The sequence below is a fragment of the Chamaea fasciata genome, unplaced genomic scaffold, assembly GCF_029207755.1.
Source record: "Chamaea fasciata isolate MVZ Bird 193981 ecotype frontalis unplaced genomic scaffold, bChaFas1.0.hap1 SCAF_11, whole genome shotgun sequence".
Taxonomy (NCBI): Eukaryota; Metazoa; Chordata; class Aves; order Passeriformes; family Sylviidae; genus Chamaea; species Chamaea fasciata.
This window is the reverse complement of record NW_027094096.1, coordinates 18,840,452-18,865,518: the sequence shown is the minus strand read 5'-3', so window position 1 is coordinate 18,865,518 and position 25,067 is coordinate 18,840,452.

The window sequence follows — 25,067 nt, the reverse complement described above, 5'->3', positions numbered from 1 at the left end:
CATAAATGTCACTGAAATTCAGGGAAAGTGAGCACCACTTTTCTTACAGGCTCACCGTGAGAAACTGTAAATTTCTTTCAGAAACTGTGTTAAAACAATCGTGCCTTCCAACTCAAACACCTCAGAAGCAAAAATATGAAATCTGCAGGGGCCACAGAAAAGGGTGCAGTGCATGTCTTTTGGTGGTGTCTGGGATGTCGTAGGCAGCACTGAAACAAAAGTTTTCAAATAGGCTTCAAAAAATAAGTAATTTGTCTGTTTTTCTCCTGTGTTCTGACTCATTAGGGATCATATTTTCTACCTAAACAAGAATCCTTTTTAAAATGTAATGACTACAAAAGTTAGGGCTTTAAGCAAAATAGAAATGTATTGAGACTGACACTAAGAGCGTGGGAGTTGATAGCTCCAACACTTTTACTTGTAACTACTGTCAGGATTTTGAAATTCAGTTGAGTGGAGAGGTGTCATGAGGCAGCCGGTTTAGAAACATTTGAAATTGGGTAGTTCTGCCTCAGCCTTACTTGCAGAAGGAAAGAGAAGCATATTTTAAACAACAATCTCCTCTTTTCTCTGGGTCCTAGTGAGCAAAAATGAGGCTTTAAAGAAAACTTTTTTGCAGAACTTCCACTCCAAGCACTGAAGGATTATAGCCCCACATTTTTTTTTTTTCTTTACAATATGAGAGAAAGGCAAGTTCACTGTAAGTTGAAAAGCAAATAACCAGGCTAGGAATTTCTATGTACAAAGCAGATGGACACACACAGCCCTTTTTGGAATACTTGGGTATGTCTCCTTAGCCACCACAGCTTGTTTTGCACTCCATATTGCTCCACACAGGCCATTGTTGCCATGCACCTGTCTGCAATTTTGGAGGTTCATCTACCTCCAGCAAACTGTATTTAAAATCCTCAGTGCTGATTAGAGGGAAGGAAAAAGTTCAGGGGAAGGGATTTCCTAGTTCACAAATAAGAATGTGCAGTGGAGCACTCACTAAGTAAACAGAAAACATGGGCAGCTGAGAGAAATCAATTTAGCTGAACAAACAATGTTCCATGTAATGAACTACTAATTATCCTTTTATGCCATGTCAGTCTGAGTGATTACAGAGCTGTGCAGTTTAATTTGACGTTTGAGCATTGCCTTGCTCCATTAGCCTCATATAAAGCTACGACACGTTGAGAGGAATTAAAAAAAAATGGTGGTGGGTTGGGGGGGAAGTGGGCTGCATTTATCCAGAACTAAGCAAGCACCTGTAGCAGTCATGGGGAAAAGAGCTTCTTCATTTCTTCTTCTTTTGCCTTTAAAAATCTTGGTTGTGGTGAGAGGGGCAGCACTTGGGAGGTGAGAAGGAGGAGGGCTGGAAAACTCCTTCAGCGTGTTGATAATGTCCCAGTTCTTTAGACCCCACTTTAAACTATCATCGAGGGCTTGAATAAATAAATTGCATAGATCAGACACACATACAGATCAAGGGCAAAGTGGATGGTAAACAATACAGTGTGGGAGCAAATATATTTTCCTGGATCCTTTCTTTTTTACTGGAGATTTGCACACAGTAGGTAAATCAAATCCCTAGGTGCTTGGGAAATCTCGTGGTTAATCTAGGACTGAAGGATATGTATTATAAATACTGCTTTATTATCACACTGTTTGTCCAACTACCTGTACTGATAACAGGATTAGAGAGAATTAACATATGGAGAAAGCTAAAGACAGTTTGTTGGGATATATATTAGGGCTATTAACTCTAGGAGTACCAGTGAAGTACCTGTAGTCTAATATAGAGCTACACGTTTTGGACTAGATTTTTATTTCACAAAAGGTAAGGCAAGCCAAATATCACCAACGTTCTAGGAGAAATTTCCGTGGGAATGGTGCAGATGCAGGGGAGCCTGTGCCCCTGCCTAGGTAGTACATCAACACATGAAACAGCATCAATGGCAATATTTATGGGGTTACATTAATTTAAGCACAAATTGATAAGCAAATGTTTTAAAATCATTTGGTGTAACTGCCCAACATCTCTGCTATGCACATCACTGAAACATGTGCCATGAGACCTGCCAGGCTCACTCTTCCCTCACGGGGACACAGATGAGAATTCCCAGGTTGGGAAAATATTTTTTTAAAAAAGCCTTTCCAAAATTTTAAGTATTTTTAAATTTTATTTTAAATCCTAGGGAGAATTAATAGAAACTGAAATGAATTTAAAAAAAAAAAAAAAAAGAAATATGAAAGTAAAAAGCCTCCCCCAAAACTGGAGAGCCAGTTGACTCTTTTGGCTGAGATGCAGCTCCTAGGAGGCCAGATCCTTGCAGGGGCAGGCTGATTTCGATGAGGAATCCCTCCCTTGTGCACGGAGGATGGGGCCTGAACACGCGCAGAGGACATGGTGGCCCCTCTCTCATTCCTGCTGGTCCTCAGGGTCTCCCAGCTGCCCCCCCTCTTTTTTCTCTTTTTCTTTTTTCCTGTTTTTTTTTTAACTCCGTAGATAAATATCCTTTGCCGACCCTAAAGGCTGGGTGTCCCCGTGCTGGAGCCGCAGGGCCCCTCAGCCCGGGGAGAGCCGGTGCTGTTTGGGCGCCCGTGTGCAGCGCAGGCCGTGGCCCTCAGGCCGCTGCTCGGGGCTGTTACACGGCACTCAGCCACCTCCCAGGTATTACCAGTGTCTCGTTTGTTCTCTTTTCTTCTTTTGGTGCTCGCCCCACCGGCCTGGCCTGAAGCTGAGCTGAATTTCTGCTCTGCTGCAAGGCATGACCGAGCTGCAGGCTCTTACCCCGGGGCTGAACTGACCCCTCTGTTCAGACACATTGGGGCCTTTCTCCGCTGTGCATTTGTAACTCCCATTGACACTAATGGGTGTGACATGTGTCTGTCCGGGGAGAATAGCCCCCATTGACTACGGCAGCTCCCCGGCCTTGGGCGGCCTGCTCGTCACTTGATTAAGCCAAACTAATGAGGCACGACCGGGGCCAATGGGAATGTGTGGGACTGAGGCATTGCAAAAGCTGGTGGAAACCTGCAGCTCTACTGGGGGCTGGGTTTTGTTGTGCCAGGCAAAGTCACGGGATGCCACGGGATGGAGTGTGCAGGAACAGGTGCTGTCACAGAAATGAGCAGCGCAGAGAGGTTCATGCTGCTGGTGACAGCACCTGAACCGCCCTCTTTCAAGTGGTAATTACATGTGAGAGTGTCTTGTGCGCTTTAAAACCAGGTTTGGTCTCAGCTCTTGCTCAGTGTCTCTCTACATTCAGGGTCTGAATTTGGCCCTGTGGCTCTTTCTCTTGGGCAGGTGCACAGGAGCATTTTTGGCTCTTCAGCAGGCAGTCCAGTGTCCACGGCAGGCAGTGCCCTTTTCACCAACATTCAGGAGCATCATTTTGAGAAACAGGAAAAAGGGGGAAAGCAGAGACACTGTAGGATGTTCTTGAAGGTTGCCTGCTCTGCAAGAAGAGCCACCAGAGGCATAGCTTGTCCATGGAAGCTCTCCTTCTTGTGCACTGCTGGACACTACTCCAAGTGCACAGCACCAGCTGTACTCTCACAAGAGGCTGGAGGAACGTGGAGGGCGGGAACCTCTTTTGCTTTGGCTGGGCCCAAAGCATCTAAACTGGGCCAGATGCAAGAATGCAAACTCAAGGCATGTGCTTGGGAGTTCAATGTGAGCACAACTGTGCTTGCAGAAAATACAGGTTGGGAGAAAAATCAGGAGACTGACACCTGAAGAACTGAGAGCATGGACGTGGCCTCCATGAACAGAGACAGACCCCATAAGGACACAAAATGCTGCTTGCTGAACTGAGACCAGGAACTCTGGCCTTGCTGCAAAACAGCATCATCCCAAACCACTGTGGTAATGTGAGGGCACAGCCTGGTAGTCCAGGGCCAGACTACAAAGGCAGATAGGTCAGTTGTAGATTTTGAGAGAAAAAAGCACTAAAAAAACCTCTCAGTTCTATTTAAAGACTTGCTGTTTTGGAGAGCCTGGGTAAGAAGTTGACTGTACTTTCCCCTGTACTTTACCTGCTGATACATTCCAGGTCAGAGGAGGTTTGTATTTTTGTCATATTGCAATACTTGCCTTTATGTAAGTGCTGCTAAGAATAAAATTAGTGGTGGGAGAAAAACATCAGTTTGATGTCTAAATTTGGAAAACTTGATGAATAAATCCATTAACTTGGTTGTAGGGAGAGAAAAGAATAGCAATCTTTTGTTTAAAGAAAAGATAAAATAAATATTAAATAAGAGCTAATTGCTCTCTCTGGTTTTCTAAGGTGGGTTCTTAAACATTCTCTTGTCCCCTTCAGAGGATAAATACGAATTGGTTCTGATTTGTGGGACTCTGGCTTGAGAAGATATGGTCAGTTGGATCTGAGAGGCTTTAACATAATTATCAAATGCTCTCAGTATTTGTGAAGGGAGGGAGCAAAGGGAAAGAAGTGTTTGTCCTCTGGAGTAAGTGTGCTCCCAGAGGGCAGGTTCCTGCCAGGTGTTGGGCAGCTGTCCTCACTGGCACAGCCTCAGTGGGCAGCCCCTGTCCCAGGACACCACTTAATCAGCAAGGAGCAGCCCAGGGCAGGGAGAATGCCGGCCTAAAACTGCCCCAAGCACCACCAGTTTCTTCCTGTGCCTGCATCCCAGGCTGTGTGGGACTGTGTGCTCCAGTCAAGCCCCATGGTGATCACAGCACACCTGAGAGTCTTTTGGCTTTGTCCAGAGCTCTGGGGGAAGCTGCCATCTGCACCTTGCAGGCACCTCTTTCTACCTGCCCCAAAGTTTAGCACAAGGCAGTAAAGTCCCTATCACAGACCATAGCATTTTATGGCAAGGACTATCTGCTTTTGACCACTATCTCTGACAGCTGTACCCATCACTTTTCTTGGCATATCCAGAACAGGTCACCTTGACCTTTATTGGTAAGTTAGAGACTACTGATCAAGCAACCGAAGTTGAAAAAACAAGAGGTTAGAAATTAACATATTTATTAGATACTAGCCTACTACAGTCCTTGTCAGTCTTAAGAGGTGGATAATTTTCTGGTCATCTTGTTTGTTCACTCCTCTAAATCTTGCTGGAGTAAGAAGCTGGCATGTAAACATGAATGTCCTGTTTCGTTCTTCCCAAGGGGCAGCCTTGGGTGCTTAACAACCATTTCCTTCTCCTCTTTTGTACTTAATTAGCTGGACATGGAGGAGAGGGAGTGCATAAACTCAGCAAATATTGTTCATGTTCTTCCTGTAGCTGCTCTTTGGGCATCTACAGGTCATGAATTCCTTTGTTTCCAGTCAACCTGCCAGGAGCATGTCTCCTGCCCAGTATGGGCTGTTCCCTCCATGTGGGCTGCTGACCCATTCCCACTGACCTGTACTACCAGACATGTAGGGATCAGGACTCCAGAGACATTACTAGGTTTCTGCTGAGACTAGAAGAGATACAGGTGATATAGCAAACAACATAGATTACCAGAACTCTGTCTGTTTTCCCAAACTACTCTCCATATACTGGCAGGGTTATCTAAAAGAGTGATATTATTAATTTTGTGGGAACATCAGGCCTTACTAGCAGGTGGATGCTGCTGCTGAAAAGGGAGTAAGAGCTACGCTGTGACTATAGATCCATCACACAAAAGCCCAAAGCTGTTACTGCACCCTCCAAGAAACAGCCTCTGGTGATGGAAAGAAAATCAGCTGTTCCTGTAGGTTGTGATTTTAAAAGAGGGCAGGCTGAGGGAGTATGGAAATCCCTGCTGATCAGGAGTGAGACTCTTTTTCTCCTTTAACAACACTTGCTCAGCTTTTTAATTTCCAGTGTTTCCAGTTGCCATATCAACCTGAGAAATTTGCCTGGCAATTGATGGCATATTTTTCAATTGAAGATTAAAAAACTTAGTTGCATCAGGTTCAGCATTTTTTTGCTAGGGTTTCACTTCATGTTATTTTACTTCATTCCCGGTATTTGCTTTCCAAGCCACGTTAGCAGACAACCGAGGACCCCCACCCTGCCTTTGCCCAGGCACATCTCAGGTTCAGGAGTCCACGTGCAGAAGTCAGGAGCCAGGTCAAAATGCAGCCAACATCAGTAGCTGGGAGAAAGCCTATGACACATCCTACAGGCTGGGAAAGGCCACAAGCATCAACAGAAACACTCTGGCTGAAGGCAAGTGGCAGTTTCAGCTTTTCTGTTGCTCTGGAGAGCAGTTGCAGGAGGCAGAGTGGAGGGAAGGGAGGTTGCTCCTGGCTTTGCTGTTGAACAGTATATTGGTGTTCTGGGGACCTGCATCTGCATCCAGCACCCTCGAGGTGGGGAAGCAGCCTGCACCCACTCCCAGTGGTGCCCAGAAATCCCTCTGTCCCCCATCTGTTCACCCCTGTCCTGTCTCCAGCCCATCCCTGGTCACGCATGGGTCACTGGTGCTAACAGGGACTAATCTGCCCCAGTGCAGATGAATCTGCAGGGACTTTTCTGTGGTGAATATATTGTTTGGTTTGTTGTGGGTTTGTGGTGGGTTTTTTTTTTTTTTCTTTAAAAGGAATAAGAATGGAAAACAAGAAAGTCAAAAAGCCCTGAATCTTTACCTTTTTAAAGTGGAGACACCGCCACAGCAGGACATAATGGCTCGCTGTGGTGGTGGTGGTTTGTCTGAGAGCCTGGAGATTTATGTAATGAGAAACACAATTCCTGCAAAGAACATTGTTAAATCTTTTCAAAATTTCAGCTATAAGCCATTTTATTGCTAATAATATGGCTAGATTCTTCTTTTGAAGAATCTGGGAATGTTTGACAAGTGGGGAAAATGGAGAGGACTTGAGGCACCATAATCTGTATTTTCCATTTACCTTGCTTGAAGCTTGAACAACACATGTGCCACAAATGATTTGTTTATTCCTAAGCGCCCCCAAGGAGCCCAGTCTCCATTCTCAGGCATATAATGGCTATTCAAATGAAAGCTTTAATAGGTTGTTGCAGATCTGATACCAATGCAGTGAGAGAAAGAGATATGCAAATATGCAAAATTAAACAAACTAGCTCCTGCCCTTTGCCTTCGGAGGTGCAGTCTCAGATCTGGACGGTGTCACCAGTGCAATGAGCCTGCTAGACTCAGCTCTCTGGAGAATGAGTTCCTTTTTCTCCTTTCCCACCCTCCTACTTTGCCTTACAAAGCTTTAACTTGAAAGTTATTTTGCTTGAAATATTTTCTGTCTGTAGCACTCCTGGGGAAGGAGAGCCCCAATGAGGGCTGAAATACATGTGTTCAGATTTGAGCCTGAGGAGCATTGCTAGGAAAAGCTCCTCTGGGCTGGTTTGTTCCACATCTTAAAACAAGGCCCTTAACCTCAATGCCTTCTCCTGGGCATTTCTTCACACCCTAGAAACAATTTTGGAAGAGTGACACAGACAAAAGTCCAATTAGAGGTTACACTCTAAATAAAATCTGTTTCTGCCCATATCACAAGACAAATCAGGGGCTTCACTGGTTCTTAACACCAGTTCTTCTGTTCCTGCTTTGCTCCATCTATTCTATGTAAGAGTCAGGCCCCAAAGCCACTTCAAAAATGTAAAAATAATATGTCATCCACCTAACCATTCAAACTGTGCCAGCAGCTACTGTGTGCACTGAACAGCGGTGAAAAATAATAATTTTACATCAAAAACACCATAAAAGTTTTTCAGTGCCTTGCAGGTTCTTAGAAAACTACTATTATCTTGTCCAATCCTCAAGGCTTTTTGCTCAATTATCAATTAGTTCTGTGGTTGGTTTTCAGAAAGGCAGTGCTGGAAACAGGGGCCACACAGCAAATCGTACAGATGGAGGTGGAAGAGCAGCTGTGCCTCCTCCACAGGATGTCCATGCACACCTCGATTCTGCTCCTGGTTCAGGGGCACAATCCCTGGAGCATCCCTGCACCTCTCTCACCCTCCCATCTTCTGTGCTCTGATCACAAGAGCTTTGAAGCAAAACTTGCCTCTTGTTCCATCATTATTGCTGGTGAACCAAACTTTGTCAGCAATAAAATATCTCCAGAGATCTGCAAATATCTAGAAAATCCCTGAGCTACAGGGGGTCAGCTGAAACTGCAGCTTCAGACAGGAAGGGAGAGCCCCATGCTCAGCAGAAGGCACAAAGGGGATCTTGCTTTGGCTGGGGTCTTTGGACAGTGTTCTGGCTGTAACAAGTACCAGAGTGTGTTGGAAGCAGTGTAGGCAGTGGGTTTGCCCCTCAGAGATTTGAAGTTCTGCCTCACTGTTGTTAACCAAGGCTGAACACCTCAGGGTTTCAACGGGGAGGATCTGATGAGGGCAGATGAGGAAATGGGCTTCAGGAAATAAACACCCAATTTAGCTAGTCTTTTCAATTAGAACCCAGGAGGGAAAAGGCCAATAGCCAAAATTATAGGGGAAAGATCTTCCTGTGCAAGTGTGAACAGTATCATACAGAAATGTTCCCCAAATCTGTGTTTTGTGAGACTGATGGGAGCTGTAGCCAAAACCTATATTTGAATGTGGCTAGACAGTGGAATTAAAAGTGATCTCTGGCCGTGTTTATGAGCTGGGCCATAAGCTACTTATGGGCTGTGGTTACAAAAAAGTAGAAAGAGCTGACTCACAGTGGGAGAGCATGAGGTTGGAAGGTTCCCATGCAATCCTCTCTGTGCTCTGGAGGTGCCCAGCCTGTTCCTAGAGATCCTGAACACCCCATGCTCCCCAGACACCTCCCCTAACACTTGCAGCTCTTTGGTATTTCTGAAAGCCTGAGTTAAAGGCTGAAGATGAGAAGTGTTTCTTTTGGCCTGTCAGCAGCACAAGTGAGAAGAATGGAATTCTGCAAAGTTTTTCCAGAATGCATGCCCAATTCAAACAGACTCATCCGGCTTCCTTGCAAGTGTGATTCCCAGATCACAGCTAAGTCTAACACAGACTACCCTAACACTATCACCAGAGGCATTAGTGTGCAGAAGCAGATTTGTATATTTCTAATGAAAAAACAATAATTAAAAGCTGATACATATTATGGGAAGCTCTTGATAGTTGGCCCACCTAATTTTCAGTTTTAAACATTTTTACTTGGTCAGGATTTCATAATGAAATATATTCTTTTTCAAAGAGAAGGACATGATTCTATAGGGGAAAATATATTAAGGATAAAATAATGTATAAGCATAAAACAAATTAGCATCTAACCATTTTTTTTTTCTTTCAGAAAACAAATTTTCAGAAATTGAGATTAACAGTTCTGGTCCTATTTAAGACTGGGGAGAAAATGCAAAATTCTGAAATGTCTGCAAGGCTGGAGAGCAGTTTTCCACCAAGCTCTCCCCTAATGAGGTTGAAGAAATTCTGTTTTCTCCTTCCTCCCTGGCTCTGGCACCAGGCAATTCTGTTCACACTGTTCTCCAAGACAAAATCTGAGCCAGGCTGAGATTTGTGCTGATGGTGAGTGCCTGCCTTTCTTTCTATTTTTCTTTCCTCAATAAAACAATTTCCTAAGGCTTTGAAATGGGGCTGATAAAAAGTAGCTTTTAAAATGCATTTTAGTAAATAGTTTGAAACCAGACCATAAAGTCTCATAACTGTAGGTTTGCCCTTAATTATACCTCACTGACAGCCCATTTTCCTTCTCCTCTGCAACCAGTCTCCTTTTTCTTTAAGAGCAAAACATATTGTATGCTACTTTTGAAAGATTTGTGGAGTTTCACACGAATTCGACAAAATCTGTAGGTAAACAGTGTCACCTAGTGGATAACCGGCATCGATTTCCCTAAACTGTGGAAGAAGTTTGGCCGTGTGATTTTTCCATTTTGTCCTAGAAAAAAATATTTTCTCAAACTGGAAGGAGCCCTGTACTGAGAAATGGGATTGCTGCCAAATGGCTGCAAATCCGAAGTGGCAGGATTTGATGGCCAGAACTGAGTGGGACATTTCTCATGAGCATGGGCACAGATCCAGTCCCATCACCAGCTACAAAGGGGAAGAACCAAATCTCCCATTCAGTGCCTCAAGAGCAAAAGGTTATAGCAGCACATCCTGAAATATTTATTTCCTGCATATGTAAAGGTGTACTGTACTCCACGTCATCTCCTGCACCATCAGCTGCCCCTCTCCAGGCACAGAAAACAAGAGGATGTCAGGAGGTCTCTGCCATGCAATTAGCTGAGGCTTCTGAGCAGTAAAAGTTAGAAGTAACAGGTTAGAAAATCAGGACACGATAGGCTCAACCAAGAGTAAAGTGCTCCACAAGGAAGGATATGCTCCTGAAAACTAAACTGAGGCTGGATATCCTGAAGACCACTTGCAGCACTTAGGTTTCTGCTTTCTAACTAACTTTGCTGTTAGGATCCTTTGGAATCAAGATGGATTTGAACCAGAACACTGCATGAAGAAATAAATATAAACAGAATTGATACAAAAAATGGAAAAGAGCTCTTCAGAGTCAAGGAAACTCCTGGGGGAAGGAAAGAGGTAGAATTCAAGTAGCAAAGGTGAGAACTCAGGGAACTTAGTTTCCAAACAAATCAAAGACTGGCATTCAGCTGGCTTCATGCAGGTTGGCTGGGAAGTGGAGGGTTTATGTTCCACTCTAACTACCCGTTCCTGTTCTTCCACCTCCTGTAGGGTCATCACTTCAGTTTGTTACACTTGCTTTTGGGTTTTTTTCCGAAAATCCCCCTGATACCCTACTCCTTGCCTCACATTGGACAAGAATGTGAAGGAAAGCAAGAGCTTGGTCCTAGAGATGGCTCTTCCATGTCCTAGAGGCAGCAGGTGGGAAAACCCTAGTGAAAATTCAGGATATTATCAGCATCTTCTTAACATAGACAACAGTCTTGGAGAAGAGCAGGATTGCTCTATCACTGGACTCCAGCAGGCTGGCTGTGAGCATTCTCAGACTGAACATTTAGAGTCAGGTCTTACAATGATGTGGCTTTGGTCAAAAGCAATAAACCAGAGCATCCTGAAAAATGTATGGATGCATGTTGGAATTGTAGTTAAAATGATAAATATTTTATTTTCATAGATCAGGAAGTCTGTACTCTAGCACTTAATTATCTTCCAAATAAGAGGAAAATAGTGATTGATTCTCATGGCAGATTATTCTGCTAAGTTTGTGTTTGGCCTCTGTTTTCTTCATTTTTGTCATTGTCAAATGGATGGTCCGTCATTCTTCTCCAAAGGAGGGAAAGTGATTCTTGTGTAAAGCCCAGAGGAGCTCTGTTTACAAGCAAGCTAAAATATGCTGCAAGTCGGGACACTTTCTCACCTGAGCATACACTGTGTTTCCAAAACAAACACTGGCATAACTGTGTTTGCTCAGTTTCGAGCAGTTTTCCTCCAAACTATTTCACGTTTCTTTTTTACACCAGTCTTCTTGGACCAGTTCCCACTGACTGAATCCATGGAAGGCACCATCTTCCACTGGTCCCTGCTGTTGGCATTGGCAGGTACAGGCTTTGTTACATCACTTTGGTTACTCCGTGCCTCAGTTTACTCCTCCATTACTCTGAGTTCTACACTGACTTTCCCACAGTGCTTTTATTCTTGGGACCTCTGAGAAATTCTCTTACCTATCCTCTCTCAGACAGTCAAACCATTACTAAATCAGACAGTTATCATACTTCCCTTCTCAAAGAGAAGGTGATAATAATTCCTTTGCTCAATAAAGTATAAATGGAGAGTAATCCTACTGAGTGATACCATGGGATGTAATAGCACTCTGTGAGGTCAGAATGTTCCCATGTGAGTTACAAGTCCAAAAAACAGTGAGTAAAACGCTTGATTAGGTCAAGGATCCCACTCCTGGGAACAACAGAAGGAAGAAATAGAAATAGCACCTGGAAAATGCGGCTCTCATCAAAAGAGGCATCCTTCCCTGTAAATATCTGCTAAATGTAATATTAAACAAATCAAAATTTACTTATTCTGTGGAATCCTCTTTTGCTTTTCTATAAAGAGACGCAGAAAATTCACAATGATTCCTAAAAGTAGCTCTTGTTGCACCAGGAAATTGTAATTTCTTTAGCCAAGAACATCTAGTCTGGAGTCTGAGGAGGGCTGGCATTCTCTGCAGCAGTGTGCAAAAACATCCCAAACATCCTAACATTCCCAGGCTGGAACCATCCCTGCTGTCAGCAAACCCCTGGAGGCTCTGCGTGGCCCCCTGGCTGTGTGTGTTCCCAAATTCCGTGTGCTCTGACAGCACCATGCCGAGCCCAGGGTGGGCTGCCAGGCCCCCCGAGGGTGCAGGTACAGCCTGAAGGAAGGTTTTTCAAGCAGCCTGCCTGAAGTTGTGTGTGCTGTTGCCCGCATGAAAAATTCCCTTCCTCTGTGATAGCAGCACACGCTAGTGCTCCCAAACCCTGTTTGGATCCCTTTATACACAGGTGCACCAAAAGGTGGGAAAAGACAACTGTGAGGGCAAACATTGAGCCAAAAAGGAAAACTGCATTGCCCAAGTAAATGAGAAATCTCTGGTAGCCAAGAAAGGATATAAAAATATAAAATCACTTTAACATCCATCCCTCAGGCTGTCTGGGCAAATGAAGATCCAGGGAAAGCAGCAAGCTGAGGAAATGAGCTGGTTGCAGAAAACTCTGTCTGTGTGTGTGTGTGTGTGTGTGTGTGTGTGTGTGTGCACGCGTGAGATGCTATATTTTACCCATTTAAATGATCAGCATCGTGATCATCTAAAACAAAAATGATAAAGACAAATCCAAGGCTTCCAATCTCTCTGCATCCCATCCTTCAAGGTGGCCACTGAGTAGTCACATTCCTGAGTATTGTAGAAATTTGAAGAGCTAATCATTTCCTCTGACTCAAAACAGCAAGGCGAAAACAAAACAAAACCCATCATCTTTCTGAAGCTCCCTGTTTAAATCTGCTTTTCAGTTTGTGCAGCAGTTGTTTACCTCATAAACTGTTTCTCAGGGTGACTCAGCTTAGGGCATTGGATGGTGTGAGCTTGAGGATCTCAACAAATTTGAAGAGAAGGCCTGGAGAAACTGTGAAAGACTCCATGTTTCCTCAGCTTCCCTCCCAGCTGCCCAGTCAGATTTTCCAGGAGTGCTATGAAATAAGCTTTTTATTTCTATTTATAGTTCACAGCCAGTCCTGGAGGAGTTTGTGCCTTACCATGAGAAAATATCTGGAGCTTTGGAAGCTGGGTCTCACACAGGACCCATTCAGTGACATCTCCATAATGTTAGCAGATCCCAGGTCATTTGCACGTGAAACAATCATGTGAAAACCCACCACTGCTGCTGGCTTTACTGATTTAAGGGTGACTGGCTGTAGACTCTAATTTGCCCTCTTGTTCCTTGGGGTGGGCTAGCAGGGTAGGAAATTAATGAGGCAGCCAGGAAGAGGTAGCACCACTTCTGTATGTGTACAACTTCACTCTACAATGGTTTCATTCCAGCACCTTTCCCTACGGTAAGTGCAGCAAATATTCTTATGTCTGCTTTAAAAGCAGCACTAAGTGGGGTGGTTTAAGCTGAGAATATTTTCCCAGCTCCTGGAAAGGGTTAGACACACAGCCCTGAGGTGGGAAAAATGTGTGATTGCAATCAAACTCAGCAGCCGTGTTCAACTCGTCTTGGATTTCTTTATATGAGACAAGGGATGATTCATAAAAGCAAATGCTGAGGCCACACAGTTTGTCAAGGTTCTAGACTAACCAGGTGTAATGATTGAGGTTTTGCAGACAAGCTGCAGTTAAGGCAAAAAAATAACAGATCATGGGTCAAATCCTTTCCTGATGTAACTCCAGCATCATCAGTAGGAGTTACCCACGTGTGAATCTGGCCCCATGCTCCTCACTCATACAATAAAGCAAGATCCCTCCTGCAGCAGAATCAATTGGAAAAAGGAGAAGGGAAAAAATGCTTCTTTCTTGACCACATTAAAAATAATCACTTTTTTGTTGCACAATGGGGCAGAGAAAACCAGCCCTAGAAACCAGAGTACAATTTCCTCAGCATGTCACAGGGAGGGGAGAGAGGGTAAATTGGCATAACCAAGAGGTTTCTTTCATCTCTGTTCAGTTCTAAACGATGCAGGGGACAGGGGAAAGCACACCTACATATCTATATATCAATATCTATCCATATCCATCTATATCTATATAGATATCTAGATGAGCTTTCTCCTCTCCCCTCTACCTATACATAATATATGGATATCTATTGATAACTACATAGCTTCCACAAACACAGGGTGATTTAGGGGAAAAAAAGGGCTATATTCTTTCTATTGATTAGACTCGATGTTTAAAAATAGTAAAATAAAAAAGATGAAATACAATATTTGATGTCTCAGCTTTCCTCCCCATTTGGCAGGTCGGGTGTGTTTGTGAGCTCTATGGGAATGCAGAAAAGTCACCTGAGGGAGAAAATTGCCATTCACTAAAAATCACTAACCATTTTTTCACACTAAACAAACACCACTGAGAGGTTTTTAGTTATACAGAGATGGATTTTTTTTGTTGTTCTTTCCCCTTTTCCCTCTCTCCTCCAGCTAATTATACAGATGTGCAAAATGCAGGATTATGATATCCTATTAAGCATTAGGTGCAGCGTTTTGCAGGTGATAGGATCCAGATCTGAGTCCAAAATAAAAGCACAATAGCCTGAAAATCTTCTACTGCACACTGCTAGCACTTTACAACGTAAATGACGGGAAAAGCAATTCATACATAGAATAATCTATGAGTCATAGAATAATCTTGCCAGCACAATTAGTATTCCAGTAGCAGTGAGGTCCCCTCTGAGACTGTGGCCCTGGTGCAAGTGCCCACTAGAAGAGCACACAAACTAATCACGAGACAGAAAAATGGAAGAAAAGGATACCACTTGATATGGAATTCTTACAGCTAGCAAACTTAGAGTGCTTGGGACCTCTCTAGTGGAAGTAGAAACTAGACCCCTTCCTGCATCCCAGAGTCCCAGCCGGAGGAGTCTGATTCCTCCCATCTCCCCTCTCCCAGCACCACTCCTCTCAGAATGCCTTTGCTGACACATCCAGGGAATGCAGAGCTGTTCTTCTACCCATTGTACTTCAACAAACCCATTCACACCTAGACCTGCTCATTTGTCTTTGCCAAGGGTGCTCCTCCACGCGCTTCACTGGCTGCAGTCCCTCTTCCTTGGCACAGCAGCAGCAGAGCGCAGGTGGCAGCGAGGGGCTCCGCCAGCTCAGCTCCTTCTGCAGGAGGACACCTCACTCCTGCAGCCCTCTGCTCCAGCCTCCTTCTTGCCGTGTGTCCCACCGAGGGGGAGAAACAGGAATTGTGACAGCTGACAGCAGTGTTTCCTGCAGAGCTTCCAGAGAAATAGCCCCGTGTTCCTGGGCTAACAACTGGGTACCTGTCTGAAAATGGAGGACAAGGAATTCACTGTAAAGAAAAACATTAGTGGCAGGCCTGCTGTATTTAACTATGCTATTACTGTATATTTTTAAAAAAATAAAACTCAGGATGATTACCTCTGCTGACTACTTCACTTTGGGCCTCAGAGCACACGTGACAAGTGACAAGTGACAACCGTCTGCTGGCAGGTGGTGGTATATGTTTGTCATTCCTTCAGCCAGGGATTTCCTATCCCATATGGGGCAGCTGGGCTTTCCTTAGGCTCAGCTGCTAAGCCACTGCCCCACAGGAGTCAGCTCCCAGTGCTGCAGCATTCCTGTTTTCTTCCCTCTCAAGGGAAGAAAATGAAGGTGACAAATTTACCTTATTTTCAGCCCATGAACAACAACTTTATTGTGACATGGCTATGGATCCTCCACCTCTGAAGAGGGCCTGCTTAATTTATGTTGACACATTGGGGTTTAATTCTCTAGACTAAATTTAGACCTCCTTTGCAACAAATTTTTATTTCTGTCCTGTCCCCTTCTGTTTTTTTCCTGTGTCTCTGAGCACAGAAAACATCATCTAAAGCAAACAGAAGCACAATGTAGTTTTTATCACTGCTCTAAACTAGCCTGAAATTAATCTTTTTGGGTCAGCTGTGCTCATTCACATTGCAAAACACGAGAGCCTCTCCAGAGGACTTTTACTACACTCATAAAGAAATAATGGAAAACCAAGGATGGTTCCTAGAGAAAGGATAGCACCAAGCAATGAACAATGTCTGGCTACAGTTCCACTCATGATCTCTTCTCTGGACAGAACAAAGTGGGACAGTGCTTTGATGTGATTGTGAAATACATCTATTTTACAACAAGACTAGTGGAGTGGTGACCAGCAGTGACATTAAAATTCTGTCACTGAGCTTTGGGATTAAAACCTTGAGGGAAGCACCTCAAGGATCTGTGGCTGCCGTGGGAGCTCTGCCCTCACCAGGACTGCAAAGTGCATTGGTGGTTTCTACATTGGCTGAGCGTTCTGCCTTGAAATATTTTGCCTCTAGAGAAGACACCCTGGAATTTTCTGAAGCAGAACATGGCATTACGTAAATCTGATATTTTGACACACTGATATTTTTAAGCTTGCATAATTCACTGAATTCCACCCAAGTTTTTCATTTCAATACCTCAGAAGCATCATTTGTTGGTCAGTTTTAGGCTTCTTCAGAAAGATTTCTTTTTTTCCCATTGCTCCATTCCCCAGGGGTCCCAATGGAGTTTCCATGGAGGATCCTTAGCATGAGAGGCTGGTGATGACATGGGTTTTATCACAAGTGGCTATAAGGATCGTGCTGTAAAGTTGCTGTTTTGTGGCCAAAACATGCCCTTGCAATTATCCACCAGCAACAGATCCTGGCATCTGTGGGAGAACACAGCTTTGCAATGAGGTGGGTTAGTACTAATTACAAGATGTTCATTCAGTGTGAGTAAAATACACTGTATTTTACTCATTAGCACCCAAAATGGCACATGCAATTGGAGCAACACACTAATCCAAATAGGGGATTACAGCTAAGCAGGGTGCTGAACTGTCTGCAGTTAATTTATAGTTAACCAAGACGCTCATTTACCCTGGTAAGAGCACACACCCACCCAGCAGTGCTGGGAGAGAAGCATATCATCACTTGAGAGAAGTGTCTTTTCCTGAAGCCAACACAGCAATGCCAATAAGGTCACATAACATAGGACAAGTCCCAGCTTCTTTATTGTCATTAATGTGTTTGCTATAGGAAGCGACACTTTTTCTTTACCCAGTTACAATGGGCTTTCTCAACTCAGCTTTTCTTCAGCTGATCACCTAGTAACTAAAGCACAGTACAAATGTAGTCTATTTTCTCATGTCTTGTGTTTGCTGAATCTTTCCCTTGTCCATAATCAAGGCTGATCCTCAACTAGTTTATAAGAGATTTATTTTGAGATCATAGGCCAGTTTCATAAAACTCACGCCCAAGTGAATGGACATTTTTATGACTGATGAAGCTTGAAATGATTAGGAAACAGTCTCAGCTCAACCCGAAATGGTTATTATAATCTAAGATTAAAATGTTTTCTCAGCAGTTTGTGCTATTGAAGTTCGTGTGTACATTCATCTGCCAACCCCTTGCTGTGCATTTCACCAAGCTACCTGCAAATCAGATGGAGAGCGCTGAGAGTTTGCTGAGCCTTTTAATTGCTCTATTGAAAATGACAGAGGAAGAAGCAGACCAATAGAAAAAGATGGTGTTGGGCTTATTAACTCACAGGTGAGGTCACCTTCTGTGTATCAGGATGGAGGAGAGGCTATGAAAGCAGGAATGGAAGGCATTTTTGTCAGAAATGAGCATAAGTAGAAGACATTTGAGACAAAAAATAAGAAATTGTGCATTTAAGCTCTTAAAAGGTAAGAGTTATTGAATAGGATGCAATAATTCACTTGGTTTACAGTTTTTTAAAAAAGTAGTAGCTATTTGAATTTTAATCTATTCTTCCTTTTATTTTTTTGACAATAGTTTTACTTCTTATGGTCTAAGGCATATATTTGGAGTAAATCTCATTTTCTAGGGTAGTAGTAGAGCTACTACTAGAGTAGAGTAGTGGAGCTTTGTTTTGTACTTTAGCATTTAGAGCCCAGTGCTGTTCTGGTAGAATAACCTGGACTTTCTGCTAGATGCCCACCAAGTTACTCTCTTGTTCCCTCAGTGGAGCAGGGGAAGAAAACAAGATGTAAAAAAAGTTTATGGGTTAAGATAAAGACAAGGGGATTGCTTGCCAATCAGCGGCATCAACAAAACAGAAATAATTAGTTTTTAGGGGAAATAATTTAATCTATTTTCATTTTTAAAATAGATAAGGAAAGTAGGAAATAAAAATACTCTCTCCACCTCACCTGTGCTCCTCAGGCTCAACCTCATTCCTTCATTCCCAGCTCTTCCACCCCCTCCCCATATTTGGCACATGGGGGTGGGGGAACTGTGGTCGGTTCATAACACTTTGTCATTGTCACTCTTTCCCTGCAGTCTTCCCCTGCTCCAGCATGGGCTCTCCCATGGCATGCAGTCCCGCAGGAACTGTTCCCATGTGCCACCAGTTCTCCAAGAACAGCTCCACCATGGGCTGTAGCTTCCTTCAGGGCACAGGCCCCTGCTATAGGGTGGCTGTCTGTTCCCATGTTGGCTTTCCTGTGCTGCAGGGGAGTAACCTACTTGGACATGGCCCTCTCCATGGGCTGCAGGGGAATTTGCTCCAGTTCCTGGAGCACCTCTTGCCCCTCGTTCACCACTGACCTCAGTGTCTGCAGGGCTTTTTCTTCTGCACTTTTTCCTCACTCCTTTCTCTTGTAGCTGTTGGGCAATGTCTGTTACCCTTTAGATATGTTTTCACAGAGATGCCCCCAGCATTGCTGCTGGGCTCAGTTTTGACTAGGTCCTTTTTGGAGCTGGCTCTGTCCAATATTGGGGCAACTCCTGGCCTCTTGTCCCAGGGGTGACCCCTGCTAGTCCACCTCCTACTACCAATCTGTGCCACATAAAGCAAATGTCCTAATTCATTCTCTGCAGTTTTGTGATTGGAGGCAGAGGGGGAATCCTGAGATCATGCACATATCTGTTCTGTGTTTATGCTTGACTACATTTAGTCTCTTGACTAAATACATGTTCTTGTGCACACTCTGTAAGCTTGTTTTATCAGCTGTTTCTTCCCATTAGGTGCTCATACTATCAGGTATTGCTATGCAGTGAAATCTCATCATAGTGTTCTGGGCTTTTTATGTGGCTGGTCACTGTGCCCTAACCCTAGATGTATGCGCTGAATAACCACATTGTTCATTTATAATGTCCTTGGCTTTTCTATAGCCTTGTCCCTATGATATTACTTGTGGACACAGTGGGCTGGATTGAAGACAGTGAAGTTAAAAGTGGTGATGTATGCAGCTATGTAACTGTGAGAAGAAATGTATTGATTCCCCATACCTCCTTTTCTAACCTGCTGTAAGGTGTTTCATCATGTAGGACATCATGGAGATCTTGTATTTGTTACTTAACATACATTGAAAGGTCTGACTTCTCTTCCTTGCTGGCTTTCTGAATGGGAAAAGCTGTTGTTAACATGTCTTGTGTGTCAGAGATCAGGCTGCTCATGATAGCTCATGAAGCTTTGAACGTATATAGTAATAGAGAGGAATGGCAAACTGTTATATTAATGTAGCAGAAGCACAAAAAGTGAAACTATTGACCTTGCCAGCTCTGCATTTGGGGCAAATGTTACTGCAGTGAACAGAGTAACTTTAGCTGATGTTAAACAGAAGTTGTTTTGAATTTTGGTTTGTGTATTTATCTCTAGTATAGATAAATGTGAATGCCAGAGAAGGACTGAGCAAATTGCTAAAAATAGTTGCAATTTTGCACTTGTCAAAATTTATTTCTGTGAAAACTTTACTTGTAGACAAAGAGGCCAGTAATGAAATAGAAACAAAAAATATTTCCATGGGTTCCTAAGTCACTGAAAAAGTGTTTGTTAATCAACTTCCTTCTCTGAAATAATACTCTTTGAAATCAACAAAACAAAAAAGCCTTTGCTATCACTCTTGCCTGGCATGGAATTGGTATTCCCGAAATCGAGCCAGCAGGTATCCAGTAGGTCATTCAGCACAGCTCCTGGCCTCCCTCAGACAAAAGATCCTAAGACTTACAGTGGCTGCTGCTCAGAGTATACAAAAGACACTGTAAAAACATATGTCAAGAGATTAAGAAGATTGTGTTGAGAGGTATGTATGAGCTATAGGGAGAAGCAAAGTGTTTAGCTGCCTTCCATTCCTTTCACCAAATCCAGAATCAAAATCAGCCTTGCAGGGCAGTGTATAGGAAGATACAGCTTATCAATATGCTGCTTCCCAGAGGTTTTACGTGCCTACCTAAGGCCCCTACTTCATGGAAGTAACTCCTGCCCCATAGTGGATTTGCATGGCCTTTCCACTGTGTGCATCACATTTGCTGAAGCAGCTGCTTCCCCAGCAGGGGATGAAGATATTGGGGGCAGAGCTGCCCGGACCCCACACTTGGCCAGCCAGCTGTGGGTTTGTGTGGCTTGCATTGCTTGGGGCAGCCCAGAAACACTATCCCTGCCTCTTCTGCAAGGGAGAGCCCATGCAGCTGAGCCCTGTGCTGTTTCCCAGCCCCAGGCCAAGTGTCTCAAGCAGTCTCCACTCAGCCCCTGGCACACGGGCTCCTCGGGCTCTGCGGCACAGGGAGCGTTCCGGGGAAGCCCGAGCCGTGGCCATTAGTGCTGTGCTGGCAGCAGCCTCTGCGGATAACGAGAAGCCCTTCTGCCTCACTGCTATTAAACTGCTGCCTTTTCACGAGAGGAATCCTGAATCTTTCCTCAAACCTAAACAAAAAAGTCAGTCTTTTATTCGTTTCATCATTATCTAGGGCTGCCACATTCAAATGATGCTCCAGCAGTCCCTTCATTTCCGAGTGCACACGTCGAGAAGGGATTGGAAGCCTTTTGATTAAGAATAAGAGGTGATGACACTACAACCAGTGCAGGGTTGTCATCATTACCATGTACCTGCACTTCCACAGAGCTCTCGCTCTGGGTTGCCTCTGATATAAAGCTGCTGTACTCTGTGCCCTAATTGAATGGAACTATTTTATAAACACGCATTCCCTGAATCCCAGAAAAGATCCTTTTAGAGGGGAAGATATGGGGAGGGTGGTGGGGAGGTGAGGAGCTAGATGGGCTCAGTTCCTGGCAGACCAATTTTGTCTGTGAGAGAGATTTCTTTGTTCTCTGCAAAACTGCTTGTCGTCTACGAGCAGATATCGTGGGGTTTTATTCCCCTGCAAGTCAAATGAATGATCTGACCACCCACTTTTAATCCTGTGATTTTCTGCTTTTGGCCAGGATTACAAGTCACCTATGGCCACCTTTAGAGCGTAGCAGGCTCTAAGTTTACACAAGGGAAAAACATCCCATCCTCCCTGGCCCTGTTTGTTAACTGTTCACATCTGATAATTTAACTATGTGGCTTGGTCACAGTAATGACCTTTTGGTAGCAGCACAGGGGGGAAACCTGCTGTCACCCACCAGGATGCTCTCACGTGTCTCCTGAGGTGGTACTCATGTTGCATCCTAAACCCACACCTCTGATCGTGGGAGTGACACTGCAGAGACTTGTTAAGCAGCATCCCTCTTTTCAAGTGCCCTGTGCTCATGCTCTGAAATACCCACTGGTGATTTACTGTTTTCCAGGTTAACTTTTATGTGCTGATTTTGACCCATATTCCTGTCTTGGCTATTTCTCTGTTCCCGTGTGACACAACTGCAGCTGTAGCAGGTACAAGTGCTGTACCTGAGCCTCCAAGGAGGCTGGGCCAGTGCCTTGGTGCAAACTTGTCCCCCAGTTGCAGTTCAATAGTTAAACTAATTCTCTGCTATCTGTGTGTTTAAAGGTGAAAGGCTTTTATTGTTAAACAAGCTTTCCCTGGAGCCTACATTTTAGTAAGAATACTCTAAAACTGCTGTATGAAATTATATTAATAGACAACAAAATTACAGCCAATTTCTGGTACTATTTCAATAGCTGTGTATGAAATTTACTGCATAAGGGATGTTGAGTTAAAAGTGGTCAGAGGAGCTACTTTTATCTTGGCTTACATATAGCATTACATTTACACCTGAACACAGGGTGAATTATCATCCAGAGGAGTTGAGAAGGAATCTCTTTTCTCTGGGAATGGCAATTATATTTGATTAGGTACATGGGAGCTTTTTCCTCTCCTGGCCAAGGAGCTGAGGGCAGTGCTTTGAAGACACCCAGCCTCATGATCAAGGTGTAAAGCATAATGACAAATGTGAAGTTCCTGCAGGGTCAGAGTCGGCTACAATAGTTCAGGGGAGAGGGCATCGGACTGGGACTTAAGAGGCTTGACTTGACTGCCCTGTTCTTCCACTGGGCTGCAGGACAAATCACTTCCTTTCTGTGCCACAGTTTCCTTATCTATGAAATGGTGGTAATGAGCCTTTCTTCTTCATTTCTCTTTGTAATCGCTCCAAGAGCTGCAGGTAAAACATGCTATACAAGCACTTGGTATTACTGTGTTTGATTTGTGGGATTTTTTCTGTGTGATGTCCTAACGCAAGCAGTTGTTCCAGATTTGCACACATGAGCTCAAGGACTGTGGTGTTTGTCATCCTGCTGTTAACAGCTCTTCCCTGAAATCATTTGGATGTAGAGGTAGTGCCCTGGGTTTGTTTTTGTTAGGATATCTGCTGCCTGCGATCTTAGTGCAACAGGATTTGTTAGTGAAGCATAGCCCTCAAACAAAAGCACCCAGAGGATGTGCCTTGTCAGGTGCTTTCCTTTGCACAACGAACCCCCAGGTCCTTTTGCCTCTGGTATCTGCTGGTCCCCTGTTGAGAGCCCTCCATGCCTGTGGTCATCAACAGTTTGCCAACATGATGAGGAGGAGGGGGAGGAAAAAAAAAACCTTGACATGTGTAGTAACCTAAGCTTCATTCCAAATGTGTTTGCTCAAGCATTGCTAAGGTTTCCCTTCTTCCCATCCCCATCACTTCTCCCCTCAACCTGCCTTTGTGTCAGGATGGGAGGAGGCTGCTGGAGGGGTGGGGGGTTTCTGTGGCAGTGCCTGCTGCGATCGGGGCACTCTTTGTTTGACAACGTGTGCAGAGTCCTGGCAACCTCTTGCTAATGAAATGCCTTGAGAGGCAGAGTCCTAATTGCGAGGTGATAGCCCAGCGAGTGTCAGAGCAGGCGGGGTGTGCATGATGCTCTTTCGTTTGGGTCACTGGAAGTGATAGATGCAGGAGGATGGTAGATTAGTTCCTGCTGAAACCTGAGAAGCTGCCTGTGTTAGTGAATGTCACCCAGTGCTCGGCAAATGCATTCAGACAAAATCACTGAAATCTTGGGTTTCAGGCCTAAGTGACCACAACAGGCACTCGTAGTTCCTGCCTGTGGAATAAACATTTGCTAGACACATTTCAGCATAATAATACTTTGTGCAGCAAGCAATCTCTCACCACCCTCTGTCTTTTCTCAGTGTTGTGACAACCCAAAGGCTACTCAGAACACAACTATGTCAATAGCTCCTAGAATAGTTTTATTAATAGGTTGCTTAACTTTCCTTGACCAGATGTCAGGGTGCAATATTTCCTTGTTGAATGTATTTTTATTTAGCATGCTGTTTTCCCCCTGTCTTTTCTGTGGGGCTGGACAGTAGGGCAATAATGGGAGATGCAGGACATGCAGCCTTTTCACTGTTCTGATATACAGATAGTGCTTGGTGCTATTGGTGACATGAAATATCAAAAACTTTGTCCAAGGACACGTTCCCTCTCCTCCACATGTCCAGCTCATCTGCTGAACACCATTTTGGAGTAGGAGCTGTACAACATCGACCAGTGCTGTGAGGTAAAAGATCTTGCTCTGATGCAATGAGATTTTTTAGTGGTAAATGGATTCTCAGGATGTCCAACAGAAAACACTGCTTGCAGAGTGAGGGCTGGAGCCAAGTCTCTTGACTCCTAGCCCAGGATGTCACCTGCAATGGGATCTTGTTCCAGAGTTGGAGCTCCAAGATGCTGCTACACCTCAATGGCAGAGGATGCAAGGGGTGTGTTTTGTGAAAATGAAACTGTGACTGTAGAACACTCTAAACAAAGTGAGGACAATGAACAGTACTATGGCTTCAAGATTATGAATTCTATGAAGATGTGCTTCTCTTGTATTTTTAAGGCCTTTCTGCAGTATTTAATGCTCAAATCAAATTTCTCCTCCTGTTTCTAAAATTTATAGAGCCAACCATGAAATTAGGGACGTGTCAACTGGAAATAAGGAAGCATTTGACTTTGACACTAAAATTAATTAAACTGTTATTACATTGATCTCTGCAGCATCTGTTCCACTTGTATGCAGTAATGCTGGTGTGCGCTACGGGGCCATTTCACACTGGTGGAATTGGATGCTGTGATCAGCCATATGCTGATAAAATTATTCTTTTGTCAGCCTGTCTGCCTAGAATTGCTTCAGGAGCTGGAAACATTCAAAGCAACAATGCTCAGTGCTGAGTGCTTAAGATTGCTGATGCGAAAGGGACTTTTGGTGTAGTTCCACACTCCACATGCACTTCATACCTCACAGGCTGGCAAGCCTGTTCCTGTGTAAGCAGCTAAAAATGGACTTTTAAAGCACTTCAGTTTTGATATCCAACTTAGTTTACTGAATGGGTTATAACTTACATTTGCAAAGCTCCATTCAACTCTAGTCCAGCTAAATCTGGTTCTGTTGCCACTTTGGGGGAGATTGAGTCAGACCCCAGAGAAGTCGGGGTAGAAGAAAGCTGATGTAAAAACGCTGCTGACTGTGTCAGGTGGAAGGTATCAGTAATTAGGTTTATTTGTTGGATGGTCCTTTGTGACCTGTGTTTTGTTTGTGCAGTTTATACAGAGATCAGTCCCAGACACCAAAATCCATCAGAATATAGAAGGTTTGTGAGGCAAAAAGAGTTGCATTCACACTTTGCCTTGCTCTATGGTTTGCATCCAGAATTTTCAATTAGTCCTTATTTCTCAGTGCACAAAGAATATGAGATTTATCAGGTGGTGGGATGGGAAATGGAAGGAAGAAAAGTGAACCAGCCACTGCAGTGGTTTGTAGAGTAATGACAGAGGAA